We start from the raw sequence: 11,653 nt of genomic DNA on the forward strand, positions 1-11,653 counted from the left end.
GTTTATACAATAGGGCTGCACTTGAACTGAGTATCATACAATCAATCACAGAATTTAAGAGTTGAAAGCAATCTCATAATCATCTAGTCCAGGGGTGGGGAACCTGTGGCCTCAAGGCCACATGTGGCCCTCTAGGTCCTCAAGTGTGGCCCTTTGACTGAATCCAAACTTTACAAAACAAATCCCTTTAATAAAAGGATTGGACTCTGTCAAAAGGCTGCACCCAAGGACCTAGAAGGCCACATGTAGCCTTGAGGCTACAGGTTCCCCACCCCTGATCCAATCTAACACATACCCAAAAGGATTACCCAGTAAAATACATTTGACAAGAAATCATCCAATCTCTGCCCAAAGACCTTAAATGAGGGTAGACGCTAGATTATGTTGAAGGAAGCTGGGAAGCATCCCTTCCAATGGATAGATAGATAGATAGATAGATAGATAGACAGATAGATATATGAGATAGAAAGAGATATAGACACGTGTATATATGTATATCTATGTATATGTGTCTATAGATATTATTTTATTTCCCCATTTACCAGGCTTTGAAATTTCCCTCTCTTCTGTGTAAATGCAAATTCAGATTAGTTGATTAATGGTGCATATTCAGAGCCACTCAGTCAGTTGGGCATTCATTTCTTAAGCATTTAATATGGGCCAGACACTGTGCTAAGTGAGCACTAGGAATACAGAGAAAGGCAAAAACATGGTCCCTACTAACTAGGGAGTCAACATACAAATAACCATGTAAACACAAAATGTATACAGTAGAAATGAAAGGTTAATGGAAAAACATGATGGTACAGACAAAAAAAAATTTTAGGATCATAGATTAAAAGCTGCAAGCGGTCACAGGAGTCATCAGATCCAATTTTTCCATTTTACAGATGGGGAATCTGAGGCCCATAGAGACTAAAGGACTTGGTCAAGGTCTCCCAGGATAGTAAGCATCAGGACTAAGATCCAAATCATTTTGCTCTGACTCCCAATCCAGCTCTAATTCCAAGGCACAACAGCACCTTACAATCAATGAGTCTCTCAACCTCCATGAGCATCATTTCTCCCCAAATGGGGGGGTTGGGTCAGATAGTTTCTGAGGTCTCTCTATAATTCCATGACCACATAACTGGCAGTCGAATAGACTACCCAACAAATGGAGACTGTCTTCCCCAATCCTTACACAGCACCCCCACACACACACATCTCTTAGCAGGGTAGCATTACTTGGACAGGAAGGCAAATCTACAAGGGGAGGGATTAATGCTGTTTGTTATTGGGAAGCCACTGATGGGGGAAGGAGAATGTAGAGGCCCTAGAGAAGCAAGGGCAAGAAAGGACCTGATGAAGGCTTGTAGAGAAGAGAGATAATGTAATACAAAATTAAGACTGAGGAAGCCAAAAGTTCTTGGGGGGAGGAAAGGGGATGAATTAAGGCAAAGAGATGGAAGGTAGAACTTAGGGGGTCTAGTTCAATCCAACCTCTCTCTCAGGTAGTGTTAGGACTATGAAGTAAGAACTTCCAAGTAGCAAGGTTGGGTAGCTGAACATCTGGGTTCCATCTGCTTAGCTAAAATGGCAGCTTCTCCCCAATCCAAGCAGAATTAGAAGACACAACCTACACACATGTCACAAACTCCAAATAAGTTCAGTAAGTTGTGGCAGAGATAGGGGAGGGGATGGAAGGAGTGTTGGCACAACACAGAATTCCATGGCAGTTGGAAGCTGCTGAGGGGACGCAATGGCCTTGATGTCAAAGATTCACTGTAGGATCTTGAGCTTCCATAATTCTTATGGTCCTAGAATAGTTTGCAATCCCACCAAGAGAGTGAGGGGGATATGTTGGGGAGTGGATGGGGCCAAGAATCTGCTTGGGATAGATTGGTGGTATAGAGTTTTGGCAGAGAATAGTCAAGCAGGGAATAGTCACAGTAAAGATATGTCTTTTATCATAAAGAAGGGATTGGCGTGACTCCAAATCAACTCTCTAATGAGAAGTGTTAATATAGAGGGGATGCTGAAGGTGTTCCCAGTTCTTCAGGATATAGGAGCTATATTTCTGGGGGAATCAGGGGAGAGACATTCAGTCAAGAAATAGCAGGTCCTACTTTTTTTCCCTTCTTCCTTCTCCCCCAGCTTCCTCCATAGCCAATACAACTGATCTGAGTACACCAGCTGCTTTCCATGTCAGGGCAGAAGCAACAAGTCTTGGATCAAACCAGACTGTACATTGGCGTTTTCTGCATCAGCCCACGTGGAACAAGCTTCCTCTGCTGCATCTCTCCTCTGGATACACTTAGTAAGGCTGAAGAACAGTGTCCATGAGTTCCGTGTAGGACTCTGGATATTATGCAACTATACTACATGCTGGGACCACCCTGGAAGTGCTCTCTCTGGATCTATGAGTCATTTTATTAATTGATGCCTGTTGTGTCCCCAAACCCCACCACTTGTTCCCTTCAGACAGGGGATTCTTAAGGGATTCAGACAGGATGGGTTCTTAGCCTTAGCGTCTGTGAGCCTTTAAAAAAAATTGATATTTCAACATAATTGGTTTACTTTGTAATCCTTTGTATTTTATATTACGTATTTTAAACATTATTCTTAGCAGGCTTCACGAGCCTGTCAAAGGAGTTGATTTCACACACACACACACACACACACACACACACACACACACACACGTTAAGAACTCCTCCTCAAACCGATATTTAGTATTTCCTTCAACCACGAATATAAGCAACAAACATTATTCTAAGAAAGGGTCCAGAGGTTTCATCAGACTGCTAAAGAGCCCATGCCACCAAAAAGGTCAATAATCCTTGGAAGATCTTCCTAACCTTTTTGTCTCACATTCAAGGTTTTGCCTTGGCAAAACTGTGCAGTCAACTACATTTTGCTTTGGTACTTTCAGTATCTGACTTCATTATAATTTTTTTACCTCAGTGGCACACAGTCTTTCTCTTCCTTCAGACACCTATCCCTTCCTCCCCTTTTTATTCTTAAAAGACTTTTAAAAAATATCTGAATAGACTATGGTATGAAACTAAGTCAATCTGTTATATTTCCCAGGGCCATTTGCCTTTTCCACCTTATTTTCATTGTGGAATCTCCAGCTAAAGGTATTTCAGGTACCATTATACATAAAAGGAAGGCATTGGAATTAGGGTGGGGTGGGATAGGCAGGCTTCCTGGTGGCTCTGAAGTTGTGACATGTAGGTGGCTTAAAGTTTATAAGTAATGCCAATCCTGCCTCCACCCTTCTCTGTCCCTTTATTCCCTGACCTCGACTGCCCACTTCCTTCCCCAGGGCTTACTGATTAGCTAAGCCTGGCTTCTCCTTTTCTCTTGAACTTCTCAGACAATATCCAAATCTCCAGGATCCTAGACCTCACCTCTGTTATCAGCATCATTACCATCATCTGGCTCTGTATCTCCTTCACTACAAATCTATGGAAAAGGCCTATTTGGATCTAGTTGTGACCACTATCTTCTTCATGTATGGTATCGATGCTCCCCAGCAAGGCCATTATTGGGCAAAATGGAAAAGTCAGACAAATTTCATGGTTTATTTTTCTAGCACCTTCCCGGTCTATGCTCTTTCCCCTCCTTTCAGTATCCTGTCTCATGCAGTTTCTTCCCTGCTCCCACCTGGTTGTCCACAACACTCCAGAAGCCTGTGTTCTCACCCCCAGAGATAAAGGAGGATCCTGAAGGGGGAGTCATCAATCCAAAGGACTGAATTTCTCTTTTTTTAATCATTATTATTATTAAATGAATTTCTAAAGGTTTCAGAACTTCAGTCCTCCTTGACTAGACTAGTAATAGATACACTACAGGGAAGAAAATTTTCCTGACAAATCACGAGTTGAGCTACTTCGACCACGTGCAGTGTTGGCCTTAGATGTCTCATAGCAGGGCTCTGGCCCTTCTTGATCTCCTATCTTAGTCCCCAGGTGACTCTTCCCAGTGGCACCCAGATAGGGCTGGGCTTCAAGAAAAGCAGGGGGACAGTTCCTGCAGAGAGAGGGATGTTAAGGTCATTCTGCAATGTCTCTGTCCCTGGTCCCAGGCACCTGCCTTCTCTTCTCTTGTTATGTTCCTGGTACACATTTTAATGTGTACACATACCTGTAGACCCAGCAGTTCACTTGAGGGTGGAGCTTCCTTTACCTGTTGGCTGGTGAGTTAGCCTTCTCTGCTGTGTAAAAGGGGGAAGGGAAAACCCAATTTGGGGAGACACAAAGTCTCAAGCCAGAGCTGGGATAGTGTTCTAGCTCTTGTACCTTCCTCTAATACAAAGTTTGGTGATTTGAAAACACTACAAATCACATCTATTCTTATGATTCTTGTCTTTGAAATAATTCCTATTAAAATTACCTCATCTGGGTCAGAGCTAAAGTTTTAGAGAAAAGCTGATGTCTAGCTCCTCCCTAGTTTTTTTGTCTTGCCAGAAAGGAGAAACTAACCTTTAACAACATCTATCCATTCACTTAAATTTTTTTACTATTATTGTCAATAATATCCAATATTTATATAGCATTTATGGTTCACAAGGCATTTTACATATATTACCTCATTTGATAATATCAATCACTTCCTGTGGGCAAGGCACCTGACAAAAAATTAAATGAGATGATCCCTATAATTCCCACCTGTGGATCAAACATCACCACCTCCTCTGCCAGTAGCAAACTTTAAACTCCCAAACCAGTCAACAAAAAAATTCATGAACATTGGAGCTAGGGAGAGAAAAGGGGTAGGAGTCCTATGTGCATAATACTTTATTCTTTTCCCTATTTGGCAACAAGCTCTTCTGTTACCTTATTTAAAAAAAATAAATATTTTGTTGATGCATTTTGCTTTTTTTCCTACTCATCAACCACTTTCCAATTATAAACCCCTCTCTTCTAGAAAAAAAGCAGTTAAGTAAAAACCATCCCAAATACTGAAAGAGACTGATATCAAAAGCAAGCCTTCACTTACTTCCCAATAGAAATGAGAAAAATCTATCTCAGCATCAGTCATCTGGAAGCACATTGGTCATTGCATTTCTCTTGACCTTTATTGTTCTTTATCTTTTAACATTGTCTTCATTTACATTATTATAGTTCTTATGTATATTAGTCTCCTGAATCTGACATGCATGTTTTTGTACCTGTTAATTTACTACAGGAAGTAGTAATTTACTGATGGCTCAGCAGGCAAAAAATGTGATTTCTACATTCCATCAAATCTGTGGTCTTATCTATGTGGTTATTATCTCCAAGAATGCAGGATTTGCCCATTGTGGATTGTCCATTCTGCGTAACTCCAAAAATAATGAATACAGTGATGATAACAATGATGATGACAGTAATAGGTAGCATTTATGCAGCATTTTAGGATTTGCAAGTTGCCTTACAAATATCATCTCCTTTTTTCCTCACAACAACCTCCTATCCATATACTCCCACAAGTTTGTCCATTGAACATTCCAGGAGCCTTCCATCAAGAAGCCTACCAGCAGGCACAAGGGCTATCCATCAGTTACTCCTCAATCTTGCCAAATGATTAGCCCATATTTTTCTTTTTCTTTTTTATTGAGAGAAATAATTATGTTTCAATTATATTAATAATGAATTATTAAATTAGAATTGAGGCTTTTCCTTTCCATTTCCTCATTCAGGAACCAGCCCTTGCAGGTCATTCAGTCAGTCTCTGAGGGACATTGCTGATAGATGAGATTGCCTAAATCCTCAGGGTACCTGCTTCTCAATCTTGGGCAGGACTCCATCCAACTAAATGACTTTACTGCTGTCTAAAGTGTAAACAGAATCCATCCTATGTGAGTTTTTGCCCTCAAGGAAATAAGCCCCTGTCCTTGAATCTTCCATTAGAATCTGGGGTCACTCAGATTATGAAAGAGAAAACCAACCAGAGCATTCTGGGTAGAGATGGGTTTCTTTGTCCAGATTGCTGGAGGCAGCTGAATCTCATGATCAAACCAAGTTCTCAGCAAGAGGAGCTGAAGACTTTTAGCCCACCTCCTTATTCAAAAGTCCTCCCCACCCCCGAATTAATTATTCAACAATCAAGGTCAATTTTCACCTGTCAGGGGCACCTCCTTTTCCAAAGGTATTTAAGCATTTAGGGATTGCCATGGTTTTGTCTTTGGTTACCCGGAGAGATCACTGACCATCAATAAATTGATTATTTACTAGCCTAGTTAATAAATTGATTATTAATTACCCCAAAACTCTGTCTCTTGAGTTTTTCAGTCATCTCATTACCCATCCTTTCTAATCAGATATTTCTTTGATGATATAATTTTAAAATGGCATTGTAATTATTACATTTCAATAAAATATCCCAAATATCCTGCAGTGTTTTCTTTAATAGAATTTCACTTTTAACCAATGTTGAATGCTATTCCATCTTATGAACCTCACCACAACTTCCCTTCTTTCCCTAGGGCTCACCTCTTTGCTCTACTACATCAGCTCACAATACCCTACACCTGAGCAAAATCTCATTAGGATTCCCCTAAGAAGACCAAAAGTGGATTCTGGGACATCCTTGGGGTTGGTTATCTCCAGGAAAAGTTCACCATTGCCCGTCTCATCCACGGGGCTGAGGTCAATGGGAGATTCATTATCATCATCAAGATCGGTTCAGGGTCAAGACTGGGGTTAGTGGAACTGACACTATGGAAGATCATCGATAGATAAATGCAAAGGAACCATCCCAAGGTAAGGGGGGTGGGGCAGGGCGGGATGGGCCAACGGGACAGGAGACAACGACAAGTGAAGAAAAAAGAGAGCTGACTTTAGAGGCCAGATCCTGCTCTTCGTAACTGAGAGTAGGTTACAGGGGATATATATATCAGAAGTAATTCTAAATTCATCAACGTATCATTTCTGTGTGTTACTTCAAAAGCGACAATTTATCAATGACAGAGAAAGTTATAAAAAATGCATTAAAAGAAAAGTTTCCTAAAAGAAAATGTCAGTTTAAAGGCCATGAATGATGAGAGCAGCGAAGGTTAGGAAGTCTTGGAGGCCTGTGATCACACAGATTCGATGAAATGCGGAAAATGAAATTTCAGCAAGAAATCATTTTCTGGTTGCTCCCCAGTGCCAATCGCTCCTCCTAACTCTCTGTGCGACTTGAAGCAAACAGATTAAACTTTCTTTTCCTTAGGCTTAGAGTATGAAAATAGAAATTATTTCACATCCATCCCTACCTACCCCAGGAGGATTTATTCATCAATTTAATTCAATAAAACATTACGGGGGATCTGTTTTTTGCAAGGCTAGGTGCGCTGAATTATTTTCATCCAATAATCAGTTCAACGTCCGGCTGATGTGAATTTTGATGGGAAGTGAGGGTGGATAACTTCGAATGAGTTAGAAGACTCTCAATTACCAAGAAGACCACAATAAGCTATTGGAGGTTTGAAGTTCAATTCAACAATTTTTTTAAGTGCCTACTATGCGCAAGGAAACGGCCTAGGCACCAAGGCGATACCTTCCTTCCCTCCCCCCTAAAAAAAGTACGTAAATAAATATGACAAGTATTACCACTCCAGCTTGCAAATGGGGAAACTGGGATTCCGCTTAAGTGCCTTGCCTAAGGTCACACAGTTAGAAGCCAGTTCTGCGCTTCAAGGTATTATAGTGATCAGGCTGGGCCCTAAAGAAAATATGAGAAAATACCAGTTTCTCCCTTCTTTGCAAAGGTGGTATACCATGGGTGTGGAACATTACATACACTACACTGTTGGAATCCAGTGTGTTTACTTAGCTGTGTGAAATTGCTTTCATTTTTCCTCTCCTTCATTATATGGTATGGCCTTCTGGAAAGGGGAGGAGACATGGAAGGATGTGGGAATAATAGTGTTGTAAAAACAAAAAGAACCCATTAAAAATAAAATTTTATATTTTGAAAGCATCTGAAGGAGACAGATATAAATTCTGCCTATTTTGAATTGTGTTTAGGGTCCTGATATCAGCCTATCTGCCACCAATAACCATTCATTTGAGTGACTGCAGACCTCAGCTTTCCTCAATACATTCCAGTCTCTCCACTGTAGCCCAATATTTCCTAGTTCCATCTGTCCCCTATTCTGTTGGGAGAAGAAGAAGGAGATGCAGTCTGGCAAAGTGATAAGTATAATGTGAGCCAAGGAACCTGAGTTCAAATCCGGACTCTGATATTCACCTGTATACCTTGGACAATTCATTCCAGCTCTGTGGAATTTAAGCTTTGGGACCCACGAAAGGAGTATAACATGCCTATAATGATTACCTCACAGGATTGTCACAAGAAAAGGACTTTTGCAAACTTTAAAGCACCTCATAAATCAGAGGGAGAGCGAGAGGGAGAGGGAGAGAGGGAGAGAGAGAGGCATGCCTCATTTTACTGCATTTTGCAGATACTGGGGAGTTTTGGGTTGTTTTATTTTCCCCACAAATTGAATGTTTGTGGCAACCCCATATGGAACAAGTCTATCAGTACCCTTTTTCCAACAGTATGCTTTCACATTGTGTCTCTGCATCCCATTTTGGTAATTCTCACAATTCTCCAAGCTTTTTTCATTATTATTACATTTGTTATGGTGATCTGTGATCAATGACCTTTGATGTTATTATTGTGATTGTTTTGGGGGTGCCATTGAGTCCATATAAGACAGCAAACTTAATCAATAAAATTTGTGTGTGTTCTGACTGCTCCACCAACCAGCTGTTCCCCATCTCTCTCCTTCTTCTTGGGCCTTTCTATTCCCTGAGACACAATACTTTTGAAATTAGGCCAATTAATAACCTTACAATGGCCTCTAAGTGCTCAAGTGAAAGGACGAGTTAATTGATGGGGCAAATTTCAATGCTGTCTTGTTTTAAGAAATTAACACAGCCGTCCCAACCTTCAGCAACCACCACCCTGATCAGTCAGCAGCCATCAGCATTGAGGCAAGACCCTCCACCAGCAAAAAAAAAAAAAAAATTAGGACTTACTGAAAGCTCAGACGATGGTTAGCAATTTTTAGCAATAAAGTATTTTTAAATTAAGGTATGTATTTTTTTAGACACAATACAATCACACACGTAACAGACTATAATATAGTATAAACATAACTTTTATATGTACTGGGAAACTAAAAATTCATGTGACTGGCTTCACTGCAATGTTCGCTTTATTGAGGTGTTCCAGAACCAAGCATGCAAAATCTCCTAGGTATGCCTGCACCTATACACCCGCTATTATTAGTACTGCTTTAGAGCGGTTTTCTTACTCATGACATTGTTAGAATGTATCCCCCACAAAAGCATAGCATCTCATTCAACCAATCACCAGGTGTCCTTGCTAGCCACTATCCTGGTCTTACTCAAAAAGTAAGGGTTTATTACGTGACTACTCTATGCTAGGCACTGCATTAAATGCTTTACAAACATCATCTCATTGGATCCTTACAACAACCCTAGGAGGTAGAAACTATTGCTACTCTCATCTTACAGTTGAGGAAACTGAGGCACAAAGCAGTTAAGTGACTTTCCCAGGATCCCACAGCTAGGAAGTGTCTGAGTTCATACATATTTGAACTCAGGTCTTCCTGACTCCAGACCCAGCATTCTATCCACCATGCCACCTAGGCTACTCCTAGAAAGATCAGGCATTGGATGAATCCCACACAAGCCCCATCTTGGCAGTTATTTACTCCATCTGATAAGGGGAAGTGTTTGGGACATGTCAAATTCTCCATGGTTCTAATAGAGTAAAGACCTTCTAATCCCCAACTCTAATCTCACTGAGTTAGCACATCATCTCATTAGCCTAAGGGGGGTGGTTAGTACAGAGTTATATAATCATAAACATCTATAAGCCGCCTACTGGATAATTCTACCTCTTTCACCCCAGGAACCTTGGTGTAATGGGATCAGCCTCCACTCCTACCCCCCAGGGACAGATAGAATGTACTCAACTGTGTATAGCAGTTTATTCCGCATTGAATCTAATAAACACAAAATAAACTACATACCACACTGATGTGCCCTCATCCCCTGGCCACTGCTCCTAACAGCAGGCAAAAAAAAAGACTATGGGAAACACACCTCAGTTGCCAACCAGCGATGGTCACCTCATCCATCAAGTGATTAGATGAAGGATTCAGGAACTCAATCCTTGCATCTCTGCTTCTTGTGACAAGATGCATGGACTAAGAGAAGCAGAAACTCCCATAGCCAATGTTTTTCCCTTCAGTGTTCTATCACTAGAAGAGGCCTCCATCTCCTTTTTGCCATGGCCAGCTCATCATGGAGCATAGGCAAAGGCAAGCCAGATTCCGGGAGAAATCTCCTCGCTACTCAGTACTTCGCTACCTATTTTCTTTCTATCCTCTTAAACATGAGACCTCTGTTTTAAATTTCAAGATGTGTATCCCATCTTTTCCCTCCCCTCACCTCAGCTTTTTGGTTTACTGATGAAGCCAGTCTAAGGCACAGAACAGAGGATGTCAGATGAGAATATACATTTAGTTCACTGCTGCATCGACCTAAGATATGAGGAAGACTAAGACATTGATAGCTGAATGACTCCCTTTCATTCAGTGTTTAGGACAATTTTCAGCAGCTTACCTGTATGAGGACTACCAAAGTGAATTCATTAAGAGCGGAATCCTTCCTTCTCTTCTCAGCAGCACATTCCCTCCTCCAAGTTTGAAAACACTTGTAACAGAAGCATTAGCAGGACCAAGCACAGCTATCTGGAACCTCTGTGTTTTATTGCGGGTTGGATGAAACGTTGGTCTGTTTGCATTTGCCATCCCTCCTTTCCATTCCTCCACTTTCCTTTATTCATTTCATTACCCTTCTCAATTCCACAAATTTTTTTTCTCATCAATCTTTACAGAAAAAGAAAAAATATCTTTTTTCCCAGAACTTTTGACTGAAAACCCCAACACTTTTGTTAGTGTTTGTGTACATGTGTGTATGTAGATCTTTAAAAATATAAGTTTATTATTTCAACAATTTCTTGTTTCATGTCTGCTATGAACTGTCAGCAGTATCGGTCCTGACAACTCTCCCATACACACAAGTTAAACTTCATCTACACTAGAGCCCAGTTGGGAGCAGGAACAGACATGAACAGCTGGCGAAGGACTCAAACCATTTGTCTACTGGATAACTATGAGAATAGAGCACCTACCACAGGGAAGGTGTTCATTTGGGAACCAATTCAGTAAAGCCAAAGATGATGCAGGACATATAATCAGAGGCCAGAAGAGAAAGACCTCCTTTACAGACAACCAAAGCAAGACTGTACCAAGACAGTCAAGGAATGTCAGGGGGTGGGGGGGCACAGGGAGTCGGAGATCTATCTAGCCAGAGATAGAAAAACCCAATACTGGATTAGGAAGCCAATAAATCAGGGATAACTTATAGGGAACAGAGAACTTGGATGAGATTTTCATTTACTCTCTCCTTCCTTTTAAAATGGTGGAATATCCACACACACACCCCTGCTAAATTGCAGCAAGTCAAAGGGTCTTGAGAAACTGTATGACAGGCCCTGCTCTCTAGGAGTTTATAATATAGGGTGGAGGGGACATGCATACCAATAACTTTAGTATAAAGTATCAAGTGGCATAAGAATCATACCGATATTAAAAGCATTA

The 11,653-nt window shown here is 40.9% G+C and overlaps 1 pseudogene; it reads left to right on the forward strand.

Moving 5' to 3' along the window:
- Window positions 1-1,711: 1,711 nt before the first annotated feature.
- LOC118829502 lies at window positions 1,712-6,675 on the forward strand (annotated as a pseudogene).
- The last annotated feature ends 4,978 nt before the right edge of the window (window positions 6,676-11,653 follow it).

Source organism: Trichosurus vulpecula, chromosome 8 (genome assembly GCF_011100635.1).
Source record: "Trichosurus vulpecula isolate mTriVul1 chromosome 8, mTriVul1.pri, whole genome shotgun sequence".
NCBI lineage: Eukaryota > Metazoa > Chordata > Mammalia > Diprotodontia > Phalangeridae > Trichosurus > Trichosurus vulpecula.